Genomic DNA, 20,713 nt, shown 5'->3' on the forward strand with positions numbered 1-20,713 from the left:
TTATGCCTTGCACTATATAGTATTGTATATTAGTACACTGCACAGTATTGTATATTGTATGGTAACTACGTCTACGAACATTGTACATATGTCTAAACTGAACACTGTGACCTCTTTTTTTTCTTCTAATTTTTACTATGTTTTTATTTCATACTTATCTTGTCATGCACAGTCTCTGGAGCGCAACAGTAAGAAGCATTTTGTACAAAAGTATTCTGTACTTCTGTATGACAACTATTAAAGAAACTTGAACTTGATATTAACATTCAGTATTCAATATTGTCTGATTCAATATTAACATTCAGTATTCAATATTGTCTGATTCAATATTAACATTCAGTATTCAAGTAGAACAGCTAGCTAGCCGTTGTGGACACTCACCTTTCCACAGCTAAACAGTCGGCAAGGTTGAGAAATGCAGGCTTCAATCTATGTTGTTTAGTCTATCTGTTCAGTACTGTTTCAAACTGGTCTGATATTAACATTCAGTATTCAATATGGTCTGATATTAACATTCATTATTCAATATGGTCTGATTAAATATTAACATTCAGTATTCAATATGGTCTGATATTAACATTCAGTATTCAATATGGTCTGATATTAACATTCAGTATTCAATATGGTCTGATATTAACATTCAGTATTCAATATGGTCTGATATTAACATTCAGTATTCAATATGGTCTGATATTAACATTCAGTATTCAATATGGTCTGATTCAATATTAACATTCAGTATTCAATATGGTCTGATATTAACATTCAGTATTCAATATGGTCTGATATTAACATTCAGTATTCATTATGGTCTGATATTAACATTCAGTATTCATTATGGTCTGATTCAATATTAACATTCAGTATTCAATATGGTCTGATATTAACATTCAGTATTCATTATGGTCTGATATTAACATTCAGTATTCATTATGGTCTGATTCAATATTAACATTCAGTATTCAAGTAGAACAGCTAGCTAGCCGTTGTGGACACTCACCTTTCCACAGCTAAACAGTCGGCAAGGTTGAGAAATGCAGGCTTCAATCTATGTTGTTTAGTCTATCTGTTCAGTACTGTTTCAAACTGTACAATCTTCTTCTTCTTCTTCTTATTTGAATTAGTTAGTTGAATATATATACTCTACACAAATGTTATAGAATGTTGTATTATGACATCATTCTGTGTCATCACAAATGTTCTAGAATGTTTGATTATGACATCATACTGTGACATCACAAATGTTCTAGAATGTTTGATTATGACATCATACTGTGACATCACAACGGAATATGTTTGAGTTCCATTTGAATAATATAAATAACAATGTTTGGTAAGGCCGTCCCCAAAGCCTGTTTTTGGGATTCAAACTTTGTCAGGGTTCTTCGAACGGACTTTCGAACCTTCGTTTTTAATGAAAACATTTAAATATCCTCAAACTAAATCCTCAATTTGAATAAAGTGATTAATCAGATTAAATTAGTATTTTTTCTTTTATTAAATCACCTTTCCAGCCCCCTGTCAACTGTCAAATGATGTCAACTGTCAACCTGAATTAACATTCAGTATTCAATATGGTCTGATTCAATATTAACATTCAGTATTCAATATGGTCTGAATTAACATTCAGTATTCAATATGGTCTGATTCAATATTAACATTCAGTATTCAATATGGTCTGATTCAATATTAACATTCAGTATTCAATATGGTCTGATATTAACATTCAGTATTCAATATGGTCTGATATTAACATTCAGTATTCAATATGGTCTGATATTAACATTCAGTATTCAATATGGTCTGATATTAACATTCAGTATTCAATATGGTCTGATTCAATATTTGTCATGGTCAGGGCTCGGGCCTTCCTCTGCCCCCATCCTGCCATGCCCATTTATGGGCAGCTTCCTGCTGCAGCATTCCCACGCTGCCAGACGAGCATCAATCAGCGCGGCCGTGAGGGATGTAAAACTAGCTACCTAGGATCACCGCTCCAGTCCACCTCCAACCTGGATGTCCCGTATACTGTAACAGACAACAATATCAATTTCACAATTACTGTAATTTCAATATACAGTTACTGTACAGTAAATTACACATATTGACTGTGTCTCCTCTCTGTATCAGAGCTCTCTCTCTCTCTGATGTCTCTCTCTCTCCTCTCTGTATCAGAGCTCTCTCTCTCTCTGATGTCTCTCTCTCTCCTCTCTGTATCAGAGCTCTCTCTCTGATGTCTCTGTGTCTCCTCTCTGTATCAGAGCTCTCTCTCTCTCTCTCTCTGATGTCTCCGTCTCTCCTCTCTGTATCAGAGCTCTCTCTCTCTCTCTCTCTGATGTCTCTCTCTCTCCTCTCTGTATCAGAGCTCTCTCTCTCTCTCTGATGTCTCTGTGTCTCCTCTCTGTATCAGAGCTCTCTCTCTCTCTCTCTGATGTCTCTGTGTCTCCTCTCTGTATCAGAGCTCTCTCTCTCTCTCTCTGATGTCTCTCTCTCCTCTCTGTATCAGAGCTCTCTCTCTCTCTCTGATGTCTCTCTCTCTCCTCTCTGTATCAGAGCTCTCTCTCTGATGTCTCTGTGTCTCCTCTCTGTATCAGAGTTCTCTCTCTCTCTCTGATGTCTGTGTCTCTTCTCTGTATCAGAGCTCTCTCTCTCTCTGATGTCTCTCTCTCTCCTCTCTGTATCAGAGCTCTCTCTCTCTCTCTCCAGGACTCTCTCTGATGTCTCTCTCTCTCCTCTCTGTATCAGAGCTCTCTCTCTCTCTCTCTCCAGGACTCTCTCTGATGTCTCTCTCTCTCCTCTCTGTATCAGAGCTCTCTCTCTCTCTCTGATGTCTCTCTCTCTCCTCTCTGTATCAGAGCTCTCTCTCTCTCTCTGATGTCTCTGTGTCTCCTCTCTGTATCAGAGCTCTCTCTCTCTCTGATGTCTCTCCGTCTCTCCTCTCTGTATCAGAGCTCTCTCTCTCTGATGTCTCTCTCTCCTCTCTGTATCAGAGCTCTCTCTCTCTCTGATGTCTCTCTCTCCTCTCTGTATCAGAGCTCTCTCTCTCTCTCTCTGATGTCTCTCTCTCCTCTCTGTATCAGAGCTCTCTCTCTCTCTCTGATGTCTCTCTCTCTCCTCTCTGTATCAGAGCTCTCTCTCTCTGATGTCTCTGTGTCTCCTCTCTGTATCAGAGCTCTCTCTCTCTCTCTCTGATGTCTCTGTGTCTCCTCTCTGTATCAGAGCTCTCTCTCTCTCTGATGTCTCTCTCTCTCCTCTCTGTATCAGAGCTCTCTCTCTCTCCTCTCTGTATCAGAGCTCTCTCTCTCTCTGATGTCTCTCTCTCTCCTCTCTGTATCAGAGCTCTCTCTCTCTGATGTCTCTCCGTCTCTCCTCTCTGTATCAGAGCTCTCTCTCTCTCTCTCCAGGACTCTCTCTGATGTCTCTCTCTCCTCTCTGTATCAGAGCTCTCTCTCTCTCTGATGTCTCTCTCTCCTCTCTGTATCAGAGCTCTCTCTCTCTCTCTCTCTCTCTCTCTCCAGGACTCTCTCTGATGTCTCTCTCTCTCCTCTCTGTATCAGAGCTCTCTCTCTCTCTCTCTCTCTCTGATGTCTCTCTCTCTCCTCTCTGTATCAGAGCTCTCTCTCTCTGTATCAGAGCTCTCTCTCTCTCTGATGTCTCTCTCTCTCCTCTCTGTATCAGAGCTCTCTCTCTGTATCAGAGCTCTCTCTCTCTCTGATGTCTCTCTCTCTCCTCTCTGTATCAGAGCTCTCTCTCTCTCTGATGTCTCTCTCTCTCCTCTCTGTATCAGAGCTCTCTCTCTCTCTCTGATGTCTCTCTCTCTCCTCTCTGTATCAGAGCTCTCTCTCTCTCTGATGTCTCTCTCTCCTCTCTGTATCAGAGCTCTCTCTCTCTCTCTCCAGGACTCTCTCTGATGTCTCTCTGTCTCCTCTCTGTATCAGAGCTCTCTCTCTCTCCAGGACTCTCTCTGATGTCTCTCTCTCTCCTCTCTGTATCAGAGCTCTCTCTCTGATGTCTCTGTGTCTCCTCTCTGTATCAGAGCTCTCTCTCTCTCCAGGACTCTCTCTGATGTCTCTCTCTCTCCTCTCTGTATCAGAGCTCTCTCTCTCTCTGATGTCTCTCTCTCTCCTCTCTGTATCAGAGCTCTCTCTCTCTCTCTGATGTCTCTCTCTCTCTCTCTCTCTCTCTCTGATGTCTCTCTCTCTCCTCTCTGTATCAGAGCTCTCTCTCTCTCTCTCTCTCCAGGACTCTCTCTGATGTCTCTCTCTCTCCTCTCTGTATCAGAGCTCTCTCTCTCTCTGACGTCTCTCTCTCTCCTCTCTGTATCAGAGCTCTCTCTCTCTCTCTGATGTCTCTCTCCTCTCTGTATCAGAGCTCTCTCTCTCTGATGTCTCTCTCTCTCCTCTCTGTATCAGAGCTCTCTCTCTCTCTGATGTCTCTCTCTCCTCTCTGTATCAGAGCTCTCTCTCTCTCTGATGTCTCTCTCTCCTCTCTGTATCAGAGCTCTCTCTCTCTCTGATCTCTGATGTCTCTCTCTCTCCTCTCTGTATCAGAGCTCTCTCTCTCTGATGTCTCTCTCTCTCCTCTCTGTATCAGAGCTCTCTCTCTCTCTCTCTGATGTCTCTCTCTCTCCTCTCTGTATCAGAGCTCTCTCTCTCTCTCTCTCTGATGTCTCTCTCTCTCCTCTCTGTATCAGAGCTCTCTCTCTCTCTCTCTCTCTGATGTCTCTCTCTCTCCTCTCTGTATCAGAGCTCTCTCTCTCTCTCTCTCTCTCTCTCTGATGTCTCTCTCTCTCCTCTCTGTATCAGAGCTCTCTCTCTCTCTCTCTCTCTGATGTCTCTCTCTCCTCTCTGTATCAGAGCTCTCTCTCTCTCTCTCTCTCTCTGATGTCTCTCTCTCTCCTCTCTGTATCAGAGCTCTCTCTCTCTCTGATGTCTCTCTCTCTCCTCTCTGTATCAGAGCTCTCTCTCTCTCTCTCTCTCTGATGTCTCTCTCTCTCCTCTCTGTATCAGAGCTCTCTCTCTCTCTGATGTCTCTCTCTCTCCTCTCTGTATCAGAGCTCTCTCTCTCTCTCTCTCTCTGATGTCTCTCTCTCTCCTCTCTGTATCAGAGCTCTCTCTCTCTCTCTCTCTGATGTCTCTCTCTCTCCTCTCTGTATCAGAGCTCTCTCTCTCTCTCTCCAGGACTCTCTCTGATGTCTCTCTCTCCTCTCTGTATCAGAGCTCTCTCTCTCTCTGACGTCTCTCTCTCTCCTCTCTGTATCAGAGCTCTCTCTCTCTCTCTGATGTCTCTCTCCTCTCTGTATCAGAGCTCTCTCTCTCTGATGTCTCTCTCTCTCCTCTCTGTATCAGAGCTCTCTCTCTCTCTGATGTCTCTCTCTCCTCTCTGTATCAGAGCTCTCTCTCTCTCTGATGTCTCTCTCTCCTCTCTGTATCAGAGCTCTCTCTCTCTCTGATCTCTGATGTCTCTCTCTCTCCTCTCTGTATCAGAGCTCTCTCTCTCTGATGTCTCTCTCTCTCCTCTCTGTATCAGAGCTCTCTCTCTCTCTCTCTGATGTCTCTCTCTCTCCTCTCTGTATCAGAGCTCTCTCTCTCTCTCTCTCTGATGTCTCTCTCTCTCCTCTCTGTATCAGAGCTCTCTCTCTCTCTCTCTCTCTCTGATGTCTCTCTCTCTCCTCTCTGTATCAGAGCTCTCTCTCTCTCTCTCTCTGATGTCTCTCTCTCTCCTCTCTGTATCAGAGCTCTCTCTCTCTCTCTCTCTCTGATGTCTCTCTCTCTCCTCTGTATCAGAGCTCTCTCTCTCTCTCTCTCTGATGTCTCTCTCTCTCCTCTCTGTATCAGAGCTCTCTCTCTCTCTCTCTCTCTCTCTGATGTCTCTCTCTCTCCTCTCTGTATCAGAGCTCTCTCTCTCTCTCTCTCTCTGATGTCTCTCTCTCTCCTCTCTGTATCAGAGCTCTCTCTCTCTCTGATGTCTCTCTCTCTCCTCTCTGTATCAGAGCTCTCTCTCTCTCTCTCTCTCTGATGTCTCTCTCTCTCCTCTCTGTATCAGAGCTCTCTCTCTCTCTCTCTCTCTCTGATGTCTCTCTCTCTCCTCTCTGTATCAGAGCTCTCTCTCTCTCTCTCTCTCTGATGTCTCTCTCTCTCCTCTCTGTATCAGAGCTCTCTCTCCAGAACTGCAGGCTCTTTGAAAGGTGCAGTGAGAGCTTCCCGCAGCAGCTGGTGGCGTCTCTGAGGAACATCTCATCCCTCCGCTCCCTCAACCTGTTCAGGAACCGCCTGGGTAATAACTCTTCCACCTCAGTCACGGATCATGTTATTATTCACGCAGCGTCCGAACGTTGAAGATGTACATTAATAACAAGAGACGCTTCTTCTTGTATCGACAGCCAAGAACGTGCCGGTGTTGGCTGAGCTGTTTGCTGGAACCTTGGCCAGCAGAGTGACCAGGCTGGACATCAGGTGGGTCTGTGGTGATGAGTTCTGAGGTGATGAGGTCTGAGGTGATGAGTTCTGAGGTGATGAGGTCTGTGGTGATGAGGTCTGAGGTGATGAGGTCTGTGGTGATGAGGTCTGAGGTGATGAGGTCTGTGGTGATGAGGTCTGAGGTGATGAGGTCTGTGGTGATGAGGTCTGAGGTGATGAGGTCTGAGGTGATGAGGTCTGAGGTGATGAGGTCTGAGGTGATGAGGTCTGAGGTGATGAGGTCTGAGGTGATGAGGTCTGTGGTGATGAGGTGATGAGGTCTGTGGTGATGAGGTCTGAGGTGATGAGGTCTGAGGTGATGAGGTCTGAGGTGATGAGGTCTGAGGTGATGAGGTCTGAGGTGATGAGGTCTGTGGTGATGAGGTCTGTGGTGATGAGGTCTGAGGTGATGAGGTCTGAGGTGATGAGGTCTGAGGTGATGAGGTCTGAGGTGATGAGGTCTGAGGTGATGAGGTCTGTGGTGATGAGGTCTGAGGTGATGAGGTCTGAGGTGATGAGGTCTGTGGTGATGAGGTGATGAGGTCTGTGGTGATGAGGTCTGAGGTGATGAGGTCTGAGGTGATGAGGTCTGAGGTGATGAGGTGATGAGGTCTGAGGTGATGAGGTCTGAGGTGATGAGGTCTGTGGTGATGAGGTCTGTGGTGATGAGGTCTGAGGTGATGAGGTCTGTGGTGATGAGGTCTGAGGTGATGAGGTCTGAGGTGATGAGGTCTGTGGTGATGAGGTCTGAGGTGATGAGGTCTGTGGTGATGAGGTCTGAGGTGATGAGGTCTGAGGTGATGAGGTCTGTGGTGATGAGGTCTGAGGTGATGAGGTCTGAGGTGATGAGGTCTGTGGTGATGAGGTCTGTGGTGATGAGGTCTGAGGTGATGAGGTCTGTGGTGATGAGGTCTGTGGTGATGAGGTCTGTGGTGATGAGGTCTGTGGTGATGAGGTCTGAGGTGATGAGGTCTGAGGTGATGAGGTCTGAGGTGATGAGGTCTGAGGTGATGAGGTCTGTGGTGATGAGGTCTGAGGTGATGAGGTCTGTGGTGATGAGGTCTGTGGGGATGAGGCATAACAAAAAATATTGTTTGTTTCCTGTTGGTTGTCAGTTAAGGCCATGGGTAGGTAGGGAATTTATTTAATTTAATTTTTTATTTTATTCTTTCCCACGGCGACTATGGATAGGGAATTTCATTATTTAATTAAAATTTTTACAACAACATGGATGCATGTACTCTGCCAGCATGTTTAATATCCATAATACTAAAGGTTTGACTAAGATTTCTATGAAACTTTATTGTAAAAAAAGAAAAAAATCTTTTATTTTTATTTTTAAACTCATAAAATAAATTGGGTCGCACCTAAATCGGCAGGGTCGGTCGGCAACCGGAACCAAACCATTATTTTTGTTAGGCCCTATGACAAATAAGACGGTTCAATTACTTTATCTAAATCCAATCAATATTCCTAATGCCGTTTCAATGTAAGGTTATAAAAATATAAACATTCATATAATAATTCCTACAAGTTAATGCTAACTCGGTGCAAGATCCCAGAATATTATGGATGTCGGTAAAGAGTATGATCAAGGATTTCTCGGATAGATTTACATCCATATTGCGCAAAAATCAAAACACAAAACTGTCTGAAAAGGAAACACTTTACTCAACGCTTTTTAATTCTTTAAAATACAACAACTCTACTAGACTAGATAACCAAGTTAACATTCTAAAGACCGAGATCAAAGCAATGTACAGACAAAAATCGGAATTGCAAATACGCAGCACTAGACAACAGCAGTACTTCCAAGGTTCTAAACCTAGTCACCTATTAGCCATGCGACTAAGAATTAATGCAAAATTTGCAGATATAACTGCCATTAGGAAACAACAAGCTCTAGTAACAGAACCCAAAATAATAAACGATACATTCAAAGAATTCTACTCCGATTTATATAACTCAGAAACGACCTTTGATCAAGACAAATTAGACACATATCTTAATCAAATTACTCTCCCTAAACTTACAGATGAAGACGCTAAACAGTTAGAAGTACCGATCACATTAGATGAACTCAAGAAGGCCATATCCGGAATGAAAAACGGCAAAGCTCCGGGAATTGACGGTATCCCATCAGAAATGTACATTTCTTGCTGGGACATATTTGGACCCTTATTACTAAATATGATCTTATACTCAGTCAAAGAGGGAAGCTTCATCGAACACCAAAATACCGCACTCATTTCAGTTCTTCACAAAAAAGACAAAGACCCCACTGAATGCGGTAGTTACCGTCCTTTAAGCCTCCTCGGAACCGATGTCAAACTGTACTCTAAGATATTAGCCATCAGATTGCAAAAGCATATGACGTCTTTAGTTCATACGGACCAAACAGGCTTCATAAAAGGTCGCCTGATCAATGATAACATAAGGCGAATACTGCACGTACTAGATACAGACAAAGAGGACATCACACCTAAGGCGATACTATCCCTGGATGCTATGAAAGCATTTGACAGGTTGGAATGGTCGTTTCTATGGGCAGTATTGGAAAGGATGGGGTTAGGAAAAGGTTTCATTGATATGATTAAAGTACTATACAAGGACCCATCGGCCATGATTACAACAGGCACAATCATCTCCAAAATCTTTCCGGTATCACGCTCTGCCAGACAGGGTTGCCCTCTTAGTCCCGGACTATTCAATTTATCATTAGAGCCTTTAGCACAATATATAAGACAATCCCAATCCATAGAACCAATCGTAATCAAGGGCACACAACAAAAAATTAGTTTATATGCGGACGACGTAATATTGTTCATGCAAAACCCCAACACCACATTGCCTCATCTGCTCAAGTTGATTGAGAACTTTGGTGATCTATCGGGATTTAAGATAAATTGGCCGAAGTCGGCTTTCCTTCCACTTAACACCCCTGCAAAAAAAGATATAACCCTCCCAGGTGCGATACCGATGGTAAAACATTTCAGATGCTTGGGAGTGGAAATATTCCCCACCATAAGACAAACGGTGAAGCATAATTACACAAAAATACAGAACAAAATCAAGGACGACCTAGACAGGTGGGCAAAACTTAAAAACTCAGTACAGGCAAGGGTATCAATAGTTAAGATGGATGTATTACCAAGAATCAATTTCTTCAGCTCAATGCTTCCGTTACCTCCTCCAGAGGGCTACTGGAAAAGATTACAAACCTCCACATACAAATTTATTTGGAATAACAAACCACCTCGCATAAAAAGATCCACCGCACAGAGAAGTAAAGCAGACGGTGGCATGGCAGTCCCAGATTTTTTACAATATTTTAATGCCTTCACATTAAGACCATTGAAGAAGATATGGTTTGACCCCGAGGCTTTGGTATCTTGGAGAGAATTAGAAGAAAACATAGTAGCCCCACAGAGATTGAAAGACATAGCATACACTAAACTTTCAATCAAGCATTGTGAGCGAGAATTTGGCCCAATAATAACCCATGCAATCAGGACATGGCGGGAAACTCAAAGGAAATTTCCTAACAATCAAGTATGGCATAATCACACTCCCATATTCAATAACAATGCTCTCTTAATGGGAAAACGACCTATAAGATTCCCTGTATGGGAAGAAAGAGGCATACACTCATTAGGGGATATTTTTAATAACAAGGGCCTCTGTAGTTATGTCGAAATATGCAAAAAGTTTAACCTCACCGAGTCCACATGGCTTTTTTACATACAGTTAAAACTTTGTATGAGATCTCACGGTGTTCCATTACACATACCAATCGAACACCACAGATACCACAAATTTTTCTATGACAGAAATACATTGGGAGGTTTTGTATCAGGTTTTTATTCACAATTACTAACGTCCTCGTACGAAACCCTTCAACTAGACAATGTCTGGAGGAGGGATATACCAGACCTGGAAAATGACTTTGATTGGCAAGGAGCCTGGGCAAATGTCCGACTTACATCAAGGAACCCGGATCATCAACAAATCAATCTGAACTATATTCACAGGACATACTTGACTCCTATAAGGCTGTGCAAAATGGGGCTTATACAAAACTCCAAATGCTCCCAATGTACAAATGGGGACGAAGGAACATTTATGCACATGTATTGGGACTGCCCACCAGTTAAGGCATTCTGGGAAGATGTGTCCCAACAATTATCAATACTCGTATTTTGGAATATACCTGTACACCCCGCGGTATTGCTATTGAATGATGTTTTTGAGTTTGCAGTGAACCCACAACTAAAAAGATTGGTTTTATCGGGTATCACAGTAGCTAAAAAACTGATTGCATCACGTTGGTTTCAACCGGAAAAAATGTGCCGGAAAGTGTGGTTTCTTACATATCTTGATGTGATATATCAAGAAATATCAACAGCAAGAATTCTAGGGCTCAATGAATCCAAAATGTTAATGTGGTTAGAAGTGGTGGAGAGAATAAAAGCTAGCCTATAATGGTGATGTCTGGTTAGGAGTGAGGGATAATAGAGGTACTATCCAAGAGGGGGTCCGGGAGGGGGGGATTTGAGCTGGAGCATATGTGTGTAGGGTTTTAGAAAATAGGTATTCTGGGTATATTATATACTAACATTTATATAATTGTAACTTCGCTGGATATACACGGTATACGGTTAAAATGTTATTGACTATTTTTGTTTTATCCTGTTTCTGTACTTGCATATATTTTAACCACCTTTACTGAAAGTTTCATTATACATTGTGTGTTGAGTACTGACTTTTAATAAGTTTTGTTTTGCAATAATAAAAAAAATTAAAATAAAATAAACATTCATATAATAATACAATAACCTTGGGTTGCCCTCTTAGTCCCGGACTATTCGATCTATCATTAGAGCCTTTAGCACAATATATAAGACAATCCCAATACATAGAACCAATCGTAATCAAGGGCACACAACATAAAATTAGTTTATATGCGGACGACGTAATATTGTTCATGCAAAGCCCCAACACCACATTGCCTCATCTACTCAAGTTGATAGAGAACTTTGGTGATTTATCGGGATTTAAAATAAATTGGCCGAAGTCGGCTTTCCTTCCACTTAACATCCATGCAAAAAAAGACACAACCCTCCCAGGACAGATACCGATGGTAAAACATTTTAGATGCTTGGGTGTGGAAATATTTCCCACCATAAGACAAACGGTGAAGCACAATTACACAAAAATACAGAACAAAATCAAAGACGACCTGGATAATGGAGGTACTATCCAAGGAGGGGTCCGGGAGGGGGGGGTTCGAGCTGGAGCATATGTGTGTAGGGTTTTAGAAAATAGGTATTAGGGGTATGTCCTATATAAGCATTTGTATAATTGTTAATTTCGCTGGATATACACTGTATACGGTAAAATATTATTATAGACTTTTTTTTTTGTCTTGTTTCTGTACTTGCATGTAATTTTAACCACCAAATGTTAGTTTCATTATGCATTATGTGTTCAGTACTGACTTTTAATAATTTCTGTTTTGCAATAATAAAAAAAAAAAATAATAATAATAATACAATAACCTAAATACGGTATACAGCTAAGCCCCATTGTATTCTGAAATGTAGACTTTAACAGTGTAGGCAACTATGCCAATAGAAATAAGGTATAACTCATGAGTGATTTGGCTCCTATAGGAGTCCTTGAGCTTTTAGTTTGTTTTAGTATTACGCTACATTTAATAATGTCATTTATCAGCTATCTGTGATAGGAGTGCAGATGTTTCTCTCTGCAAGAAGAATCACATATTAGTTGTTTTTCATGAGTGGGATTCATCCAAAAACTGAGATAAGAGTGTTCTTCATTACTGGAAGAGATTCACTCGGAGGCGCTTTAACAATGGATCACTAGTTTCTGTCTCTGCGTCTAGAAGCCTAACGTAGCTCTGTGTTTCTGTCTCTGTGTCTAGAAGCCTAACGTAACTCTGTGTTACTGTCTCTGTGTCTAGAAGCCTAACGTAGCTCTGTGTTTCTGTCTCTGTGTCTAGAAGCCTAACGTAGCTCTGTGTTTCTGTCTCTGTGTCTAGAAGCCTAACGTAGCTCTGTGTTTCTGTCTCTGCGTCTAGAAGCCTAACGTAGCTCTGTGTTTCTGTCTCTGTGTCTAGAAGCCTAACGTAGCTCTGTGTTTCTGTCTCTGTGTCTAGAAGCCTAACGTAGCTCTGTGTTTCTGTGTTTCTGTCTCTGTGTCTAGAAGCCTAACGTAGCTCTGTGTTTCTGTCTCTGTGTCTAGAAGCCTAACGTAGCTCTGTGTTTCTGTGTTTCTGTCTCGGCTCCTCGTTCAGCTTCAACTACATCCAGCCGGAGGAGCTGCTGACGTTCGGGAGGCGGCTGTTGGAGCTGCGTCCGCCGCAGCGCCTCACCCTGGACCTGAGGGGGAACCACTGGAAGCACGACCCGACCACCTGGGCCGCAGCCCTGGCCACGCTGCGGCCCACCTGCCACCTCGTCACAGACCAGCTGGAGTAGTCAGCAACATGTAGAGCCACAAGCTCCTCCCCCTGAGCCCAGCGCGGAGGACCTCAACATGTAGAGCCACAAGCTCCTCCCCCTGAGCTCAGCGCGGAGGACCTCAACATGTAGAGCCACAAGCTCCTCCCCCTGGGCCCAGCGCGGAGGACCTCAACATGTAGAGCCACAAGCTCCTCCCCCTGAGCCCAGCGCCTCAACATGTAGAGCCACAAGCTCCTCCCCCTGAGCCCAGCGCCTCAACATGTAGAGCCACAAGCTCCTCCCCCTGAGTCCAGCGCCTCAACATGTAGAGCCACAAGCTCCTCCCCCTGAGTCCCCCAACACGCTGATAACCATAATCACCAGGGATGTTCGATATTGGCTTTTTGACCGATATACCGATATTGTCCAACTCTTCATTTCCGATACCGATATCAACCGATACCGATTATATGCAGGGTCCCCCCCCCCCCCCCCCCAAAAAAGTCTTCTTTTATTTATTGTCAAAAGTATGCATAATGTTGTGTTAATTCCACATCAAGAGATATGTAATGTTAATTACCTGAAATTATTCCGTTTTTTTGGGGGGGGGGGGGGGGGGGAACCCTGCATATATCTGTATCGGAAATTAAGAGTTGGACAATATCGGTATATATATTAGGGATGCTCGATATTGGCTTTTTTACCAATACCGATATACCGATATTGTCCAACTCTTAATTTCCGATACCGATATCAACCGATATCAACAGATACCGATATATGCAGGGTTTCCCCCCCCCCCCAAAAATTTTATAATTCATAAAACATTCCATGTCCTCCTGCCGGGAGCAACATCAGGTTTGCTTGCACAAGAGGGCGGGTGATCCAGAATGCTGTGAAATGCACCTTTTTAATACTCACTCTGTCTCGTACCTGTATGAGAATATGTTACATTAAAAAAAACACACAAAGAAAGTTGTTTGTGTGTGTGATTGACAAACCGCGACAGCTATCGAGATTACAGGCCTTTACCTGCCGGCTTCCCTGATTGGACGTGAGCCCAGGCCACACAGAAACATCCAGAAAGACATTCCTCAGGCGCTGTGACTCTTGCATCATCCTACTGGTCTGTGACGACCTTTCGACCTTTAGGCCTGTTTTGTATCAGTATTGAGAAGAAGCAACACAAGCAGTCATTTTCTGATAAACCACTTAGGGTTAAACCACTGTGCCAGATCTATAGAAGGAGAGATGGATCTAAACCACTGTGCCAGATCTATAGAAGCAGAGATAGATCTAAACCACTGTGCCAGATCTATAGAAGCAGAGATAGATCTAAACCACTGTGCCAGATCTATAGGAGAGATGGATCTAAACCACTGTGCCAGATCTATAGCAACAGAGATAGATCTAAACCACTGTACCAGATCTATAGAAGGAGAGATGGATCTAAACCACTGTACCAGATCTATAGAAGGAGAGATAGATCTAAACCACTGTACCAGATCTATAGAAGGAGAGATAGATCTAAACCACTGTACCAGATCTATAGAAGGAGAGATAGATCTAAACCACTGTACCAGATCTATAGAAGCAGAGATAGATCTAAACCACTGTACCAGATCTGTAGTAATAGTACTACTACTTCAGATTCAGATTCCTTTATTGAGCCATTTGTGTAAAACACATTGGTAATTGTTGCAGCAATACAGTGTATGCATTCTTTCTTTTTTCACAGTAAACAAACACCAACACAGACAAGAAACGAAACAGTGCAGTGGGGGATTAATCAATAAATAAAATACATATATATATATAAAGTGAAGTGTGCAGAGATCCAGTACGGACTAGTGCAGTGCAGTCAATGTCATTGTGCCAGTGTCACTTGGGGGCAGAGGGGGGGGGGGGGGGGGGGGGGGTACCGAGGGGGGTGGGACCTGAGGCATTGATCAGCCTGGCGGCTGAGGGGAAGAAGCTCAGTCTGTGTCGAGCTTTCACAGCCTTTGGGATCCTCAGCCTTCTCCCAGAGGGGAGCAGGGTGAAGAGGCTGTGACCGGGGTGGGAGGGGTCGGCCATGATCTTTCTCGCCCTCTTCAGCGCCCTGGAGTCGTGCAGGGACCTGAGGGAGGGCAGGGGACAGCCGATCACCCTCTCCGCGGAGCGAATCACCCGCTGCAGCTTGGCGAGATCTTTTGCCGCTGCAGCGGGGAACCAGGAGATGATGGAGTGGGTGAGGATGGACTCAATGATGGCCGTGTAGAATTGGGCCATCATGGTCCTCGGCAGTTTATATTTCTTCAACTGCCGGAGGAAGAACATCCTCCCCTGGGCCTTCTTGAGCAGGCCCGTGATGTTGAGCTCCCACTTCAAATCCCGGGAGATGGTCATGCCGACTACTATTATTACTACTACTACTACTACTACTATTAATCATAAATAATAATACTACTACTGCTGCTGCTGCTACTATTACTACTACTACTGCTACTAATACTATTACTACTACTACTGCTACTATTAATACTATTATTACTACTACTACTGCTGCTGCTACCACCACTACTACTACTATTACTACTACTACTACTATTACTACTACTATTATTACTACTACTACATTTTACATTTACATGTAGTCATTTAGCTGACGCTTTTATCCAAAGCGACTTACAAGTTCTGTACGACAAGTCATCAGGAAGGGCACAACTCTATCAGCTGAGTAACAATGTTCATCAAAGTGTTGCGTGCTACAGTGTAGGTTAGTTTATTAGGACAAGTGCATGACAGTAAGGTTAGTTAGGGTTAGATTTTTTTTATTTTTTTATTTCAGATAATGGTTGAAGAAGTGCGTCTTTAGTCGACGGCGAAAGATTGGACGTGTTTCGGCTGTCCTAACTGGGGTGGGTAGTTCATTCCACCATTCTGGGGCAAGGACTGAGAATAGGCGATTTCTCTTTGATGACCCTCCCAGAGCTTGGATAGGAGTAGGTCTGAGGCGGCCAGAAGATGCAGAGCGTAGGGGTCTTGAGGGTGTGTAGTTGGAGACCATTATGCAGGTCGAGGGCCTTGAAGCGGATTCGTGCAGCAATGGGGAGCCAGTGCAGGTCCCTAAGAAGTGGGGTGACATGGGCCGACTTCGGTAGGTTTGAGATCAGGTGGGCCGCTGCGTTCTGAATGAGTTGAAGAGGCTTAGTGGCGGTGGCCAGAAGGCCAGCGAGCAGTGCGTTGCAGTAGTCGAGGCGGGAGATGACTGTTGATTGGACGAGGAGTTGGGTGGCCTCTTTTGTCAGGAAGGGGCGGATCCTTCTGACGTTGCTCAGGAGGAATCTGCAGGTTCTGGTTGTCGCTGCGATGTGAGCAGAGAAGTTCAACTGGTCGTCGAGGACAACACCAAGGTTCTTGGCGGTCGGGGACGCGGTCACAGCTGCATTCTCGACTGTGATGGAAAGGTCGGCCAGGGGGGAGGATTTGGCCGGCAGGTGGAGTAATTCTGTTTTGCTTAGGTTCAGTTTGAGGTGGTTGGTCGTCATCCAGGCGGAGATCCGCTCAGAGACGTGGATATATGAGGGAGGGAAGGAGAGGAAGAGTTGAGTATCATCGGCATAACAATGATATGAGAAGCCATGAGACATGATAATGTTACCCAGTGATTTAGTGTAGAGGGAGAAGAGAAGGGGTCCTAGGACCGAGCCCTGGGGGACACCCGTCCGCAGGGGGCGGGTGGCCGACAGAGTCCCTCTCCATGACAGTACTACTACTACAGCTACTACAGCTACTACTACTGCTACTAAATGGCTGCTTTTTTTATATAACACTTTTATCCTTTTTACAATTTGTTACTCACATTTTACCCACTCACTCACACATTCACACACCGACGGCGGAGGCGACCATGCAAGGTGCCGACCTGCTCATCGGGAGCAATTAGGGGTTAAGTGTCTTGCTCAAGGACACATCGACACACGCTGACCGGGAGGAGCGGGAATTGAACCGGGAACCTCCGGATTGCCAGACGACTGCTCTACCTCCTGAGCCACTGTCGCCGCCTAATACTACTACTAATACTAATACTAATACTACTACTACTACTATTACTATTACTATTACTACTACTACTACTACTACTATTGCTACTACTACTACTACTATTGCTACTACTACTACTACTACTATTGCTACTACTGCTACTATTGCTACTACTACTATTACTACTACTACTACTATTGCTACTACTACTACTACTACTACTAATAATACTAATAATAATACTACTACTACCACTACCACCACCACCACCACCATTACTATTACTACCACCACCACCACTACTATTACTACTACTATTACTACTACTATTACTACTACTATTACTACTACTACTACTACTACTACTATTACTAATAATAATAATAATAATACTACTACTATTACTACTACTACTACTAATAATAATACTACTATTACTACTACTACTACTAATAATAATAATACTACTACTAATAATACTACTACTATTACTACTGTTGTGAAGGATCAGATTAAACCGAATATATATATTTATTTATGGATATATATTTAATAGTATTTGTATATCGTTTGATATCCCTTGTATATTCCGTGTACATATACACTGAATATCCCTTTAGTCTACTAACAGCCCATAATAGTTTCATTCTCCCATTGGACGAGAACCTGGCGCCAGCAGCCAAGCCCCTTGGTTCAAGTTCAATCGTGCCGACGAACATGTCGTTACTGGCCCCGGTTCCGCGTAGGAATACGTCTGCCGAAATACGAATGGTACTATTTGTTCACAGCGCATATATATATGGCGCAAGTAAAGTAGAACTTTCTTAGTCACTTAGCCCTTCGTTCTTTACCCTCCAACCTAGTGGCAAGACGTTAAGCCTCACCCCGATACACGTGTGGTGTAGTATGGTCAACTTGGCCTCAGAATGGCATTGAGACATCGTGTAGATTAATAGTTGAATTGTCATAGTTTGGCACTATACCGTCGAGTGGGACGTATTTCTATTAAGTTAATAATAGTCTATTATGTATGGTGCATCGTTCGGTTAGAGTTATAAAGTGAGCAGTACCCCCATCGTTTCCTCGCGTTATCTGGAATCTTAACCAGGCTGGGCAGACCACGTGTGGTGCTTTCATCCGAGGAGTTCTGGGCCAGGACGAGTGGACCTGCACATTGGATTACCTTACCCGGACGACGGCGAGCCCTATACGGCTTGGATTATCTACTTGCTTTGGGTGCTTTGATTTATGCCATGGATAACAGCCAACACTGGTAAGTGTTGGAACTACCCCCCGAGAGGAGTCCAGGTGAGACGGCGCTCTACCCCGAGTGAGGTCGCCTCACGTCTCTTCGTTGTGGACCGGCAGCTACCGTCTACAAGAGGGCCCAGCTGTATTCATCTGTGGACCGAGGTTCTGTGGGCACCGTGTTCAGCACTCTGAATTCTCCCAAGAAATCGTCGGCCAGATGGGATATTGCCAGCGGCTCTCCTAACCCCCCCCCTACTGACTTACAACCAGCGGGACCCCCCCCCTTTAGTATATCCAGCTATAATCATTTAAGTACCATCGCTATAGTTCCCTAAGGAACCAGGTTGTATACTTGCTTCCTGCGTAACCAGAGATTGGACATTCAATGTTGATTTACCTACGAATACTCATTTGCCTTACAAGTGCATTCAAATCATAAATGTCATTAAGTGAACGTTGTATATACCCTTTGCTATATATTAAATATTCGACTGGTACATTTGTGTGGACTTGGTTTCATCAGGTGGGAAAGTGTTCATCATATCTATATCATGTACTGTGTGGCCAGTAGTTAAAGTACATAATCGGTAGTGGTTTAATGATACCATACTTATCAATACAGTCAGGGAATTGTACCCCTCAGTTACAACTACTACTACTAATAATACTACTAATAATACTACTACTATTACTACTACTACTAATAATAATAAACTTTATTTGTATAGCACATTTCATACAGAAAGTGCAAACAGAAAAAAGACAGGCATAAAATGAGCACATGAAGTGCAGACATATAAAATCACAGTTTTTCACATTAGGATCTAACATCCCAACAGGCCACCTTGTTTATGGTTTGATTCCGTTTTAAATAGACAATAATAAAAAGAGTAAGATAAAATAGACAGGGTAAAATAGTGCAGTGCAATAAAATAGTAGAATAGAATAGATTAAATCTTCTTCTTTTTTTTTTACAGTGCAATAAAATAGTTCTGGATTACTGTTCAACAGTTCAAAGTCGTCTTTACCTTCTCTGTTTGGTATCCACAGTTTAAAACTTGACAGTCTTCCCTCTTGTTTGATACCCACTTTGACCCTTCGAACCTCCCACTCAGGGCAGACCTCCCACCCAGGGCGCAGTTCCCTCTCTCAGGGTGCAGTTCTAGGCCTGGGTCCTACACAGTTTTACAGCCTGACAGTCTCTTGTTTGATACCCACACAGTTTAATACCTGACAGTTTTGAACCTGTAATAAAAAGCAATAGACAGAGTAAAATAATACAGTGCAATAAAATAGTAGAATAGAATAGATAGTAAAATTATGCAATAGTGCATTGCACTACAATAGAATGGACAGAGTAAAATAGTGCTACAGTACAATCAACAGCGGAAGGCTATGGTGAAGAGGTACTTTTTTTTTTACTTATTTCTGAAAACATTAAGAGATCTAGCTTCCCTAATGTCCATAGGTAGTGTGTTCCATAACTTTGGTGCATAGTTTGCGAAGGCTGCATCCCCGATTTTCCTTAGACTGTGGCTTGGAACCTTCAATAGACCAGTAGTAGATGATCGCAATGTTTGTACTAATAATAATAATAATAATAATAATAATCATGCTGCTGCTACTACTACTACTACTACTACTACTACTACTACTACTACTGTTACGAAGGATCAGATTAAACCGAATATATATATTTATTACTTGATATATATTGCATAGTATTTGTATATCGTCTGATATCCCTTGTGTATTCTTTGTACATATACACGGAATATCCCTTTTACCTAGTACAGACCATAATATTTCGTTCTCCTATTGGACAGCGATCCCCTAGGCGCCACAGCCATACCCCCAATGTCTAGTTCAAAGTCACCGCCAAGACATGCCTGGACATGACCGGCTCTGCGCAAGAATACGAGACAGAAATAAGGCTGGTACTAGTTTGTTCACCTAACGTATAAATACGACGCAGGTGAATACAGAAGTACTGTTACCCAATAAGTTGAAGCCTCACACCACGATACAACGTGCTGTGAAGTGGGCCCGTTTTGCCCCAAAATAGAGCCTTGAGACCGCGTGCGAATTGATAGCTGAAGTGTCAGAGTTTAACGCTGTACCGTCGAGTTCGACCTATTCTATTATTCAGTAATAGTCTATTTATGTATAGTGTATCGTGCGGCTACCGTTCTACAGTGACCAGCATTACCAACGCTTCCTCGTACCTAGCTAGTGTGCTTATCCAGGCTGGGCGGCTTAACCTGGTGCCGTCATCCGAGGAGCCCTAGACGAGGACCGTGTGGATATGTACACTGGATAACCTACCCGACGACTACAGAGCCCTTTTCGGCTGGATTATATTTGCTTTGGTCCTGTATCTGATGGAGCGGAGAATCGTCTACACCCACAACTGTGTGGGATTTACCCTGTGAGGAGCATCGTCGAGCCCGCCTCTAGGACGCCTGAGGCTGGCTAGCTTTCCTCCATGCTGCACTGCATACCGGAGAATAGCTG

At 43.4% G+C, this 20,713-nt stretch overlaps 1 long non-coding RNA gene across 1 annotated transcript; it reads left to right on the plus strand.

The window, feature by feature from the left end:
- Positions 1–6,152: 6,152 nt before the first annotated feature.
- On the plus strand, positions 6,153–13,400 carry LOC311237469. The gene is made up of 3 exons (XR_014620283.1): positions 6,153–6,276; positions 6,383–6,455; positions 12,775–13,400. It is a non-coding gene; the product is annotated as an uncharacterized lncRNA (long non-coding RNA).
- The last annotated feature ends 7,313 nt before the right edge of the window (positions 13,401–20,713 follow it).

The sequence above is a fragment of the Notolepis coatsorum genome (genome assembly GCF_963971535.1).
Source record: "Notolepis coatsorum genome assembly, chromosome: 11".
NCBI classification, from domain to species: domain Eukaryota; kingdom Metazoa; phylum Chordata; class Actinopteri; order Aulopiformes; family Paralepididae; genus Notolepis; species Notolepis coatsorum.